Genomic DNA, 15,308 nt, shown 5'->3' with positions numbered 1-15,308 from the left:
CTAGGTATAATAGTTCACAGCTCTTGGCTAAGTGAAAAGGAGAAAGCAGAAACTGACATAGAAGAACCTTAAGAACTAAAGTCTAGTGGATGATAGCAGCGAGCAGTTTAATGATGAAGAGAGCAGCAGAAATGTCCAGCAGACATTATAATCTAATAAAGTAGACACTTTCATCAGAAAATGTGGTGTGATACCAAGCAGAGAATAGCACAATGAAATCACTAGATAACAAAGGCAGAAGAGGCAAAATTTGCCAAAGCCTCACCTGTTCTATAACTACACATGTTCCTGGTTTGTGCAATCCAGCCATATAATTTCCTGGTCTGTACAATTTCAGATATGTCCTCTTCTTCCTATATATTCTCTCCCTAATTGGTAACTTGTGAGAAAAGTCATGGAAGAATAATATCTTATGACTTCATCAGTTATGCCTATTGTTTAGTTGTTTCCAGCAAGGTCTAATTCTTTGTGAACCCATTTGGGCTTTTCTTTGCAAAGATATTAGAATGATTTTTCATTTTCTTCAACTCATTTTACAAATGAAGAAACTGAGCCAAACAAGATTAAGAGATTTGTGGTGCCCTTACCATTTTCACCATTGTTCACCAACAACCATTGTTACCATTTTCAGCAAAAATGTTTTGACAAAATATGTTTTCTGACTGATTGGTAAAAATGAATATATTGTGAGGGGCTCACCAGTTGGGGTTTTGAATGGAGGTACATATTTTAACTCCAGAGAAAGATTCACATGTAAGACAAAATCTCAAGCACTGTAGTGATGAGAAACCTAAGCCTCTAAAAGAGAGGTCAAGTGTCTTAATCTAAATTCATTCATTTATTAAGTGACATATTTGGAACTTTAACCCAAATTTTCTGACAGCATTCATTTTCCTTATATCAAAATTACTCTTCTATGCTAGCTAAGAAACTGAAACCTAGCAAAAGGAATAGACTTGCTACTTAGGGTAAGGAAAGCTTTCATGAAAAAAAGTCTATTTCACTGAATTTGACTGCCATGATTTTAAAGAAAGTATATCTGGATGAAAGGGGTACAAAATTGGCACTGTAAAAATCCATGAGTAAAGGAGATTCAATTAACCAAAGGACTACCAGAGCAGGCTGCAAACCTTATTAGGTCATTTGGTCCTATCCCACACAAAATTTCTCCCCACAATATATTTTGCAATGTCTTAAACTGTCATATTTTAACTATCCGTAGCAATGAGACTTCCAGAGGTGCTTATTAATGGAATTTAAAGAAACATTGCAAAGAAAAAGAAGATTGAAAATCGTTTGAGATAGGCTAGAGAGTGTGAGATAGACTGTTTTGTGTTGGGTAGGGGTAGAGGAGTGTCAGATAAAAGCTGTGTCCTTTACTGGGTATGAAAGAGTTACTTTTTGATTGGATCTTCTCAGTAAGAATAAGTAGAGTGAGATTTTGTGTGTGTGTGACTAAATGAATAATAAGGTAACTATTGTAAATTCACTGTGCATGTGTATATGCATAAGTATTTGTGTATGGTGCTGCAGCAAAAATAAATAAATAAATAAAAATCTACTTAATACAGAGGAAAGTAAGCCTAGTGTGTGTTTTCAGAACCTTCCATGCTTTTGAACTCATTTGAGACATATTGAGCACTGCTGCCAAGTCTCTCCTTTAAGATGGAATGAGCCCAGTGCTGAATTAATGTGCTGTTTTTAATGGGCTTCCTTCTTCACTCTTGGAATATGGCTTTTTAGTCCAGATTTTGTTCTTTGGAGGTAACAATTTATTTTTTAAGAAATCTAATGATCTAACAGAGCCTTTGCCAACTATGTAACATACAAAACACATACAAAGGAAGCCAGATTTAGAAACATATGGTCCCCAGAAAGCCATTCCAGTTTTTTCACGGGTGGCTTAAAATTCAATGATACACTGAATTGAAATGGCTACTCCCGATAGTTGCGTCTGTCTCCTGCACATATAGGTAGAATATTTAAGGGCAAAAAGAGTTTCCTATTCCTAAATACATGTTGGAGATTTTTTATCAGAAAAATACTTTGTATATCTTTTGTTTTTAATTTTTGTGCACTTTGTATATCTAAAATCATACATATAAAGTATAGCAACTCAATCTGAAATTTCATTGTTATAGGGATTCTTAGATAAGAAAGTTAACTCTAAATACAGGTTAGCACCTTCTCTATATCTTAGGGTAGATTTCTCAAACTTTTTTGTGCCATGACCTTTTATGTCAGTCTGATAAAATCTATGTATTCCTTCTCAGAATACTATTTTTTAAATGCACAAAACAAAAAGTACAAGATTACAAAGGATATTGATTATATTATAATAATTTTTTTTCAAAAATTCATGAATCCCAGGTTAAGAATTTAAAACAATGATTTCATATGTTACTTTAGAGCAGTATGGGGTTAAATGACTTTGGATGTCCAAAGTACATTCTGAACCCAGGTCTTCATGATTTGTTGTAATCAATAGAGTGAGATAGATTAGTAGATAGATAGATAGGTAGATAGGTAGATAGATAGATAGATAGAAATGTGTGTGTATATGTAAAATTAGGTGGCGAAGGAAATGGCAAACTATTCCCTAATCTGCACGAGCACTCCAACGGGATCATGTAGATTTGGATATGATAAAAATGACTGAACAACAGGCATATACATATAAGTTAAACTTATAATATATAATGTAAATATAATAGTTTGTATATATATATATATACATACATATATACATGCATACACACATAATGCGTGTATGTATGTAATTATATGTATGGGACTTTCCTCCCTATACATACATGCATTGACATATATACATAAAACTATTTTAGGTATACATAAACAGTTGCATGAGCACATTTATATATTTAGATGTGTTTATGTATATACATACATACACATATATAGTTGCTATTTCACAGATGACCAAACTGATTCATAGTAAATTTCCCCAAATAGTACAGAGATTCATAGTAAGTTTACTCGGGTAGTATAGGCATTCATAGTAACTTTCTTCAGGTAGTATAGGGATTCACAGTAAGTTTCCTCAGGTAGTATAGGGAAAAACCAATACTTGAACCCAGATATTGGGGTCCTAATTTTATTGTGCCTTCCACTATGCATAAAGCTATAGCTGCCTCATAAAAATAAGAGCCAGCGATTGGAATTTTTAACTTAGTGATGGAGTAGAAGGTTCCAATTGCTAACAAACTATAGCCTTTGATACTCTCCTTACAGGACTTTACTAAAGATGGGCTATTATGAAAGGGCCACATATATTGAAAAGACAAAATAGATCTCCTGATTCAAAGCAGAAACAATCAATTTAAATCTTGGCCAAATGCTCTGGACCATCTCCAACAGATTGTTTGTATCCAGGTCATGTGCAGAAAAGACCTTCTGCCTCTTTATGGAAAAAGTCATATTTGTCCACACTTGTACTCACCTTGGGATTCTCTTAAGATATTCTGAGGATACTTCATCAAATGATGTTTGAACTTTTGTTTTATCACAATGGTCCCTGAATTCCACTATTTGGATTTTTTTTCCATTTGATTCTCTTTAAATTAACAAAAGAAGAAAGTTCCCCTCCCTGCTCCCATCCCCATAGGGGTTTTTGGTTTGTTTGTTTGTTTGTTTGTTTGTTTATTTTTTTCCTGAAAATTTCCAAATCTTGCCCTGGATGTCTCCATTCAATACTTTGATTTCAACAATCTTTCTAAAGGAAGAAGAACTCACAAGAATGTACAAATACTGAATAAATGGGTGGATTTAGAGGGAACATATGGTCTCACTAAAGTTGTAAAATCTACTAATCATAGTCCAGTATTACATTCTGCTAAAAGGATTGAACACATAAAGCTTCCTCTGGAGGGAAAGGAATCATAATACATACTCATTGCTAGGAAAAAATGAGACAGTGAACCTTAAAGCTAATATAAATGTTCCAAAGTTAAATCTGTGAACAAAAGAAAAGTTAATATGCTTTTCAATGATTTCTGTACTTCCTTTCTTAACCTTCATTCCCAGTTCTTCATGCCCCAGTTTACTCTAGCACTTTCACTTTCCATAACAATGATTATGTGGAGAAAAATTATGTGGGCCAAGGGGAAATCTGGTTTCCTAATTTTGGACATTTGCTTCAGTTTTCTTGTCATTTTCTGTCTTCTTTGAAATAGGAAAATAAACTGTATATGCATAGCAACATGGCACCTTGAAAAAATTAGTAGAAAAGCACTAATAATTGAAGGAACTTTATATAGTCTTTATGATATGATCCTTAGTTTGACGTGTAAAATCCTTCAGAATTTAGCTATCATTGAACTTTCCAGATTTGTTTCAAGTTGCACTCCTTGACATATTTTCTGTTCCTTTCAAACTTGTATACTAGCTGTTTTCTTTACATGGAATTCTATCTCCTGTTTCCATGCCTTTGTACTGCTAGTTCTCTAAGTTCAGAAATTATTCTTTTCTTACCTTTCTCGTACAGTTTCTGTCTCCATTAAAAGATATATACATACATAAACATATTTGTACATATATACATATGTATTCATGTTTATATATATATATATATATATATATATATATATATATTTAACTACTTATACTTTATATTTCTCTAATAGAATGGAGCATTTTGAGGACAGAGATTATTTCTTTTTTATCTTTTTTTGTCCCTAGGGTTTAACATAATGCTTTCCTTATAGCAAATGTTTTATAAGTTATGCTGAATTAAAATAGGGAAGTTGAGTCATAGAATAAAGGAAATAACCTAATCTAATATTTTCATTTTACATATAAGAAATCTAAGCCTAAGGTCACACACTGAGTTAATGTAAGAGCTAGAGCTAGCATATGTGATGCTAAACTATGTTTTCCCTACCTAGGGTATCAGTGTCATATACTAAAAAGTATTTTGTTTTACTATCAGAGTTGAAAAGCCAGAGTCAAAAGCTTGGATATAAGCCAATCAATGCAAAAATGCTGAGATAAGGGAAAATTTTATCAGTGCATATCTAAGGAAATTCTTGAATGAACTGATTCAATGGTAGCATAAGAATAGTGATATACAGTTATAGGATGAATCTCAAACCTGAACAAATACTCAGAGGTTGTATATGTTATTTTGTAAATATCGCTCTTAAGATCTTCAAGCTTTAACACTTTTAATCTATGATACAAGTAGGCATGACTATTCACTTTAATTAGAAGTATTCATTTTGCCCTAACACATGGAAATAGAAAACTTGTAGCACATTTCCTTTGTGCTCTCATCTTCTGGTCTGTGTTCATTTTTCTCCTGCAAACTTCAACCTGGATTATGGGTAATAGTGGTACTATCAGAAAACACCTGGTTGTGGTAGGAAAACACAAATCTTGATTTATTAGATCATAGGATAAAGAGGATATAGTATATCATAGATTAAAGGAATTTTGAAATCAGGGAGCCCAATCTTCTCACTATACAGATAACACACCTGAGGCCCAGAGAGCTCATAGTCAGTGACTGATTTTAATAAAACTGGAGCCCACATCTTTCTTTTGCTGCATTTCCTTCTCTTCATCTTAAAGAATAAAAGTGGCACCTACTAGAATAAAAATAATAATATTATAGTTTAAGAGGCAGAAGAAACTTCATAAATCACATAGTTCTACTTCCTTATTTTACAGATAAGGAAACTGAGACCCAGAAAGAGACTAGTTCCAAGATTATTGCATAATCTTTGTCTTATGTCAAGCCAAATGCCAAGGCACCCACCTATCATTAGAGCATTAGCCAGTCTAAAATGTCTTCAACATACTTTCTCCTTTTTAGGGAGTTTATGGTTCTACCTCACCTTTTATTGAATGTAACAAGAGAAATTTGGATATAAACAGTAGAAATTTCATTTCTGTTACTATCTCTCTTATCTTGGTCAAGTGAGATCATGGGAGTATTTTTCTGATGTTTGTCTACTAAAGTGACTTAGAAACTGACTATGACCCAAAGAGGGCTGAATATAGGATAACTGATACTTTGACCCCAGGAACAGAAAATAAACTATATCTCATCCCTTTTGAAAGAGAGGTGTAGACTTACTCAGATAAAATATTGCATTTTTGTCAGACCTGGTAACTGTGGGTTTTTTTTTTTTTTAATCTGTTTTATTTCACTTCACTATTGTTCTTTGTTAAAAGGAGGGTTCAGTTGCATGTTAGAAAGGAGTTTATATCTGAAAATAACCCAAAAAAGCATCAATAAAACTAATTTTTAAAACAGAAGTAATTGGAAATTAAGCAATGTGAATAGACTTGAAGGAAATTGAAGTAGGTTATAAACACATTAGGTATTATAAAGCTCATGTGAGATTGAAATTTTAAATATAGTTTCTATGCATTTAAAGAAAGTCTATACTTTCATTTATTTGAATCTCATTCATATAAATGAAGAAGTATGGGGGTTAGAGGTTTTAGAGAGAATTGAACAGATAAAATTGCATTACTCACTGAGACCAAAGAAATAGACTAGGGGCCAGCATCTTCTGTAACAGCAAAAATGAATCTGAGAAATATCTAATCTTTGCTTTCATTAGTTGTTCTTTTCTATCTTCTTCTTAATGAATGCATGTCCAAAGCAAAAAAACAAAACAAAAAAAAAAAAAAATGGAGATTCCAAATAATTTAAATTAATTCTTTTGTTGGCAGTTTCTGCAGTGACAGTCAAAGACTTGCTGGTCCCTAGAAGCTGACCTACCCTCTTATGCCAAGTAATTTGGGATAGGCTGGGAGAAACAGTAGAAAAGATTCTTACACAACTAACGTTCAGTGAACTCACTAGCCTGTGAGTTAATAGGAAACTTCATTCTCTAAGGTCTATTTGTCTGAGACTTCTTACTGACATGACATTAATTCTGGAGGAAAAAAGCCAAACTTTTTTCCCCTTTTTTGTAAAATAATGAATTGTTGTAATTTGTCACAGAACCCTGGGTGAGACAGTGCTGTTCTACTCAGAGGTTTTCTCTTGAGAACAGAAAAGACCATTTGAGTCATTCACGAGCATTTTATTTGCTATACTCTTGAAGCTCTGTTGTGAGTAACTCAAGCTGCCTCCCTTAGGATCTGATTTACTCCCAAAACTGCTCTGTATGAGCAAGTTTTCCCTCACTATCTAATCAAACTTTTTCATAGCTTGGGGCTATTGGCTCTTACTCCCTCACAGGATTTTTGAGTTGGAAAAGACATCAGTGGTCATCAAGGATTTGCTGAGGACTGTCAATAATCCTTGACTGCTTGGATAAAATACTCTGGAATATATTCCTTGACAACAATTGGGGCAATTGAGATTTCTTTCCCTCATTTTTTATTTATCTAAACTATCTTGTATAATGGAGTTCTGGACTTGTATTCAGATGATCTAGGATTTGGTCTTGAATTTGTCATATTTTGGCTACATGACTAAATCACTTAACCTCTTTAAATGCAAATGGGATAATGTCAATAGGATATTTAACTAAATGTGTTTTAGATAAATATTACCCAGAGACTGTGGTTGTATGTTTATTTTTCTCCCCAATTCTTTCCTTCCTCAAAAGTATATTTTGTTTCTGACAACTGCATCCTTTAATCTGCCCTCCTTTCACTCTTTCTCTAATCTGCTTCCCACTTTAAATCCCTATTGAGTAAAATTACTCAAATGTATATATATATATATATATATATATATATGTGTGTGTGTGTGTGTGTGTGTGTGTGTGTGCGTGTGTGTGTACATGTCTGTGTATGGGTGTATATGTTATTCCCTCTTTGAAACAATTCTAATGAGCACAGGAGTTCAAGTATTGCCTATCACAACAACCTCTATTTTCCCCTTCACTGTAAAAGCTCTTACTTGCATACCTTTTTTATTTAAGATAATTTTCCTGATTCTTCCTCTTTCTTACTTCTCCTGGTGTCTCTCTCACTATTTTTTTCTTTCTTCTTTTTTTTTTTTTTTTTATTATAGCTTTTTATTTACAAGTTATATGCATGGGTGATTTTACAGCATTGTCAATTGCCAAACCTTTGTTCCAATTTTTCACCTCCCCCAGATGGCAGGTTTACCAATGCATGTTAAATATGTTAAAGTATGAAGTAAATACATTATAAGTATACATGTCCTAACAGTTATTGTGTTGTACAAAAAGAATCAGACTTTGAAATAGTGTACTATTAGCCTTTGAAGGAAATCAAAAATGCAGGCAGACAAAAATATAGGGATTGGGAATTCTATGTAATGGTTCACAGTCATCTCCCAGAGTTCTTTCACTGGGTGTAGCTGGTTCAATTCATTACTGCTCTATTGGAACTGATTTGGTTCATCTCATTGCTGGAGACAGCCACGTCCATCAGAATTGATCATCTAGAACTGTTGTTGAAGTATATAATGATCTCCTGGTCCTGCTCTATTCACTCAGCATCAGTTCATGTAAGTCTCTTGAGGCCCTTCTGAAATCATCCTGCTGGCCATTTCTTACAGAACAATAATATTCTATAACATTTATATACCACAATTTATTCAGCCATTCTCCAATTGATGGGCATTCACTCAGTTTCCAGTTTCTGGCCTCTTCAAAGAGACCTGACACAAATAGTCTTGCCCATACAGGTCCCTTTCCCATCTTTAAGATTTCTTTGGGATATATGCCCAGTAGAAACACTGCTAGATCAAAGGGTATGCACAGTTTGATAACTTTTTGAGCATAGTTCCAAATTGCTCTATTCACAATTCCACCAACAATGTATTACTGTTTTCCCACATCCCCTCCAACATTCCACATTATCTTTCCCTGTCATTCTATCCAATCTGACAAGTGTGTAGTGGTATCTCAGAGTTATCTTAATTTGCATTTCTCTGATTAATAATGACTTGCAGCACCTTTTCATATGACTAGAAATAGTTTCAATTTCTTCAGCTGAGAAATGTCTGTTTATATCCTTTGACTATTTATCAATTGCAGAATGGCTTGATTTCTTATAAATTAGAGTCAATTCTCTATATATTTTGGAAATGAGTCCTTTATCAGAACCTTTGACTGTAACAACGTTTTACAGTTTATTGCTTCCCTTGTAATCTTGTCTGCATTAGTTTTGTTTGTACAAAACCTTTTCAATTTGATATAATCAAATTTTTCTATTTTGTGATCAATAATGATCTCTAGTTCTTCTTTGGTCATAAATTCCTTCCTCCTCCATAGGTCTGAGAGATAAACTATCCTATGTTCTTCCAATTTATTTATAATCTCATTCTTTATGCCTAGGTCATGAACCCATTTTGACCTTATCTTGGTGTACCGTGTTAAGTGTGTGTCAATGCCTAGTTTCTGCCATACTAATTTCCAATTTTCCCAGCAATTTTTGTCAAATAGTGAGTTCTTATCTTAAAAACTGCGGTCTTTAGGTTTGTCAAACATTAGATTATTAAAGTTATTGGCTGTTTTGTCCTTTGAACCTAACCTATTCCATTGATCAACTAGTCTATTTCTTAGCCAATACCAGATGGTTTTAGTAACCACTGCTTTATAATATAATTTTTGATCTGGTACAGCTAGGCCACCTTCATTTGCTTTTTTTTTTTTTTTTTTTCATTAATTCCCTTGAAATTCTTGACCTTTTGTTTTTCCATATGAATTTTGTTGTTATATTTTCTAGGTCATCAAAATAGTTTTTTGGGAGTTTGATTGATATAGCGCTAAATAAATACATTAGTTTAGGTAGTATTGTCATCTTTATTATATTTGCTCACCAATCCAAAGGCATTTAATATTTTTCCAGTTGGTTAGGTCAGACTTAATTTGTGTGGAAAGTGCTTTGTAGTTTTGCTCATAAAGTTTCTGATTTTCAAGATCCTAAATATTTTATACTATCAGTACTTACTTTAAATGGAATTTCTCTTTGTAACTCTAACTGTTGGGTTTTGTTAGTGATATATAAGAATGTTGATGACTTATGTGGGTTTAATTTGTATTGTGCAACTTTGCTAAAAGTATGGATAGTTTCTAATAACTTTTTAGTAGAATCTCTGGGGTTCTCTAAGTATATCATCATATCATCAGCAAGGAGTAATAATTTGGTTTCCTCATTGCCTACTCTTATTCCTTTAATCTCTTTCTCAACTCTTATTGCCAAAACTAGCATTTCTAAGACAATATTAAATAGTAACGGTGATAGTGGGCAACCTTCTTTCACTCTTGATCTTATTGGGAATGGTTGCAGTTTGTCCCATTACATATGATGCTTACTGATGGTTTTAAATAGATGCTACTGATTATTGTAAGGAAAAGTTAATTTATTCTTAAACTCTCAAGTGTTTTTAATAGGAATGGATGTTGAATTTTATCAAATGCTTTTTCTGCATTTATTGAGATGATCATATGGTTTTTGTTACTTTGGTTATTAATATGGTCAATTATACTGATAGTTTTCCTAATATTGAACCAGCCCTGCATTCCTGGTATAAAACCTACTTAATCATGGTGTATTATCTTGGGTTTGATTTTCTGTAGTCTTTTTGCTAATATCTTATTTAAGATTTTAGCATCAACATTCATAAGGAAGATAGGTCTATAATTTTCTTTCTCTGTTTTAAACCTACCTGGTTTAGGTATCAGTACCATGTCTTTGTCATAAAAGGAATTTGTAAAACTCCTTCATTCTTTATTTTTTTAAAATAGTTTATATATCATTGGGGCTAATTGTTCTTTAAATGTTTGGTAGAATTTACATGTAAATCCATCTGGTCCTGGGGATTTTTTTCTTAGGGGGTTGATTAATAGCTTGTTCTATTTCTTTTTTCTGAATGGGACTATTTAAGCAATTTACTTCCTCCTCTGTTAGTCTGGGAAGCCTATATTTTTGGAGGTAGTCATCCATTTCACTTAGATTGTCAAATTTATTGGCATAAAGTTGGGCAAAGTAACTCATTATTTCTCTAATTTCCTCATCATTAGTGGAAAGTTCTCCCTTTTCATTTTTAAGATTAATTTGATTTTCCTCTCTCCTTTTTCTAATCAGATTTACCAAAGGTTTAGCAATTTTATTGTTTTTTTCATAAAACCAACTCTTAGTTTTATTTATTAGTTCATTTTTGTTATTTTTAATATTATTAAGTTCTTTTAATTTTAGAATTTCAAGTTTAGTAATTGATTGGGGGTTTTTAATTTGGTCTTTTTCTAGGTTTTTAAGTTGCAAGAGCAATTCATTGATCTTCTCTTTCTCTATTTTATTAAAGTAAGCCTCTAAGGATATAAAATTTCCTCTTATTACCACTTTGGCTCCATTCCACAAATTTTGGTATGATTTCTCATTGTTGTCATTATCTTGAGTGAAATTATTAATTGTGTCTATAATTTGCTGTTTCATCCAATCATTCCTTAAGATGAGATTATTTAATTTCCAATTACTTTTTGGTCTATTTACCCCTAACTTTTTGTTGAATATAGTTTTTATTGCATCGTGATCTGAAAAGAAATCATTTACTATTTTTGCCTTCCTGCATTTAATTTCCAGGTCTTTATGTCCTAATATATGCTCATTTTTTGTGAGGTTCCATGAATTGCTGAGAAGAAAGATACTCCTTTCTGTCACCATTCATTTTTCTCCAAAGATCTATCATACCTAATTTTTCTATTATTCTATTTACATCTTTTATTTCCTCCTTATTTGTTTTGTGGTTTGTTTTATCTAATTCTGAGAGTACAAGATTGAGATCTCCCACTATTATAGTTTTGTTGTATATTTCTTTTTGCAATTCTTTTCCTTTAGGAAGTTAGATGCTATATCACTTGGTGCATATATGTTTAATTTTGATATTGCTTCATTGTCTATACTACCCTTTAGCAAGATATAGTTTCCTTCCTTGTCTCTTTTAATTACATCAATTTTGCTTTTGGTTGATCTGAGATAAGGATGGCTACCCCTGCTTTTTTTTACTTCAGCTGAAAAATAATACATTTTGCTCCTGCCTTTTACTTTTACTCTGTATGTATCTCCCTGTTTTAAATGTGTTTCCTGTAAACAACATATTGTAGAGTTCTGACTTTTGATCTAGTCTGCTATCCCCCTCCACTTTATGGAAGAGTTTCTCTCATTCACATTTACGGTTAAAATTACTAATTCTGTATTTCCTGCCATCATAACATCCCCAGATTGTGCTTTTCTTTTTCTTGCCCTCACTTACCCCCATCCCTAGTATTACACTTATGGGCACAACTTGCATCTTGCAGATCTCCCTCTTTAGGATCCCTTTCTCCTCCCTTTGAATCCCTTCCCCTTTCTTGTACTCTTCCCTTATTACTCTTTTTCCTTTTCCCCTTTCCTTTCCCACTTTTTAATAAGGTGAGAGAAGATTCTCTGTAAAATAAATATGTCAATTATTTTCTCTTTGAGCCAACTCTGATGAGAGTAAGATTCACACAATGTTCCTCCCCCTCTCTAAGTTCCTTCAGATATGATAGATTTCCTTTGCTTCATGCGGGATGTAGTTTCCCTCTTTTTAATCTCTCTTTTTCCCTTTTTCTGACACTATGCCCTTTCCATTTCTACTTCCCTTTTTTATGAAATATCAGTAAAATCAAATTTTATATGTAATCTTTTTGTATATCTACAACAGAAATACAGTTCTCAAGAGTTCCTTTTACCTTTTTCTGCTTCTCTTGAGTCCTATGGTTGGAGATCAAATTTTTTGTTTAGATCTGTTTTTTTCCTTAGAAACAAATGGAATTCCTCTGTTTCATTAAATGTCCATCTTCTTTCATGGAAAAAAAATGCTCACCTTAGCTGGGTCATTTATTCTTGGCTGCATTCCAAGCTCTTTTGCCTTTTGGAATATCAGATTCCAGCTCCTTTGATCCTTTAATGTTTAGGCATTCAGATCTTGAGTGACCCTTATTGTGGTACCTCGGTATTTGAATTGTTTTTTTCCTGGCTGCTTGTAATATTTTTTTCTTTGGCCTGATATTTCTGAAATTTGGCCACAATATTCCTTAGAGTTTATATTTTAGGGTTTTTTCAGATGGTGTTTGATGAATTCTTTCAACACCTATTTTACCTTCTGGTTCAATTACTTCTGGGAAGGTCTCTTTAACGATTTCCTGTAAAATAGTATCTAGACTCTTTTTTTCCATCGTCGGGACGTCCAGTGATCCTCAAGTTATCTCTCCTAGATTTTCCAAGTAAATACTTGACTTTTTTTTTTTTCTAATCTTTCATTTTTTTTTTTTTTTTTTTTTTTGGTTTTGCTTGACTGATTGTTGATGTCTCAATGATATCTATTTGTTCAGTTCTGATTTTTAGTGAGTTATTTTCTTCATTAGCTTTTTTTACTTCTTTTTGTGTGATGACCAGGCTAGCACCCCAGACACCCCAGAATCAGCTGGAGTCAGGATAAGCAAAAGTCCTTAATCTTTATTCTTGGTCTTTAGATGCAGAATCGAACAGGATGGAAGCCGTCTCCACGACCGCCTTCTTCCTTGTCTACTGCAACAAGTGACTCTGGCTAGTCTTACTCCACCCCCGTAGTACCTCCTACAATCCTTTGTATACGCCAATCATTGAGCCAGCACAGGATAGTGAGAAGGACCATTTTCCAAGCATATGTACATAGAGTATTGTCCAATCAGTAATTAGCCCTCAGTGCTTGAACCGACCTCAGTGCAATGACTCAAGTGCAATTCACCCCTCTACATTTTTGTATATGTACAATTGAGTTTTTAAATGAATTGTTTTGCTCTATGGAATATTTTTCTATTTCATTAATTTGTTTTTGTGAATTATTTTCTTTTTCCAATTCACAAATCCTACTTTCTTGGGAATTCTTTACCTTTTCCAGTTCATACATTCTGTTTTCCTGAACTTCTTAGGAGCTTTTTTCTTTTTATCTTTTCCAATTCACATTTCAGGAAATTGTTGCTCTATTGCATAGCTTCTCTTTCCTTTCCCCATTTTTCTTCTAGTTCTCTTTTATGGTTTTTAATAGGCTCTTCTAGGAGAGCCTTTTGTGTTTGGGACCAACAATTGTCTGGAGACTGCCTGCTCTTAGTCTCCTCGGGGTTGAAAACCTGCTCTCTTTCTGTATAGAAGCTATCAATCCTTTTGATTTTTTTTACTCATTTTGTTAAAGCCTGTAGGGTCTGCCTTCAGGGCCAGGAGGTTACCAGCTTCCTATGCAGAGGTGTGATAGGTGTATTGGGGTAGCTGTCCTGCTACAAAGACTTAAAAGAGCATGGAGGTATGGGAGTGCTCTGGGAAAGAGTTCCCTGGAAGGAACTCAGGCCTGCACTGTGGAGCTATGAAAATGTCCTGCAAAGAATCCCACTGTGCAAGTTAAGAACTGCCCTGGGGCTAGAATCTGGGCAGTGAAAGTGTCAGTACCCCAGGCCAATGCCCGCTGTAGAGGTGTAGGTTAGCAGCTGAGTAGTGACTAGCCTGCAGAGACCGGAAATGTCCCTGCCCAAGGAAGCACAGTCAGCTGTGAAAGTTCTATTGCCCCAGGCCAAGCCCCCTACTGTGCAGATTAGAGGCTGCCCTAGGCTAGGCCCTGCTGCTGTGCAGATTTTAACTGCCCCTGCAAAAATCCAGTATTGCAGGATGTGGCTGCAGGGCTGTGTTACAGGTTTGCCTGAGTCACTTCTGGTTTGGGGTGGTTATAACTAGATCTTGTTAGGTTCTGGCATTTTTTAGAGTGTCTCCTCTGTCTTTGGCTTTAATTTCTCTGCCAGTTTACTGCTTTATAATTAAGGCAGAGCAGTTAGCCTATGGGACAGTCGTCTCTAGCAACAGAGGTCACCCCCACCCCTGGTCTGCTCCGGACACTAGTCTCTCCCTGCCTTTGCTGGTGTGTTCCTAGCCCCTCAGGTAAAGCTTTCCTGGCCATCTTCCAATTTATCTTTGGCTGGTGAGTTGTTGTGCTTCTAAACTTCGTGGGTTTTACCAGTCAAGCGCTATTTTTGAGGCTGAATTTAATAGTTGTTCATGAGGACATGAAAGGAGCTTAGAAAGGCACATGTGCCTTCTCTGCCATCTTGGCTCCACCCCTCTCTCACTATTTATTTTTGAAATAATCTCATCAGACTCAACTCACACTAATGCCCTCAGTCTATAAATATTCCTTTTAAATGGCCAAAATAAAGTTATTAAGAGTTGCCCATATTATCTTGCAATATAGTAATATATTTAAATATATTGAATCCCTTATTTGTTTTTATAGTAACTTTTTAAATTTTCTCTTGAATCTTCTCTTTGAATCTCAAATTTCCCATTCAATTAGAATATTTCCA

This window comes from Sarcophilus harrisii, chromosome 2, assembly GCF_902635505.1.
Source record: "Sarcophilus harrisii chromosome 2, mSarHar1.11, whole genome shotgun sequence".
Classification (NCBI taxonomy): domain Eukaryota; kingdom Metazoa; phylum Chordata; class Mammalia; order Dasyuromorphia; family Dasyuridae; genus Sarcophilus; species Sarcophilus harrisii.
The sequence above is the reverse complement of the archived record's forward strand: the minus strand, read 5'-3'. Positions refer to the sequence as shown.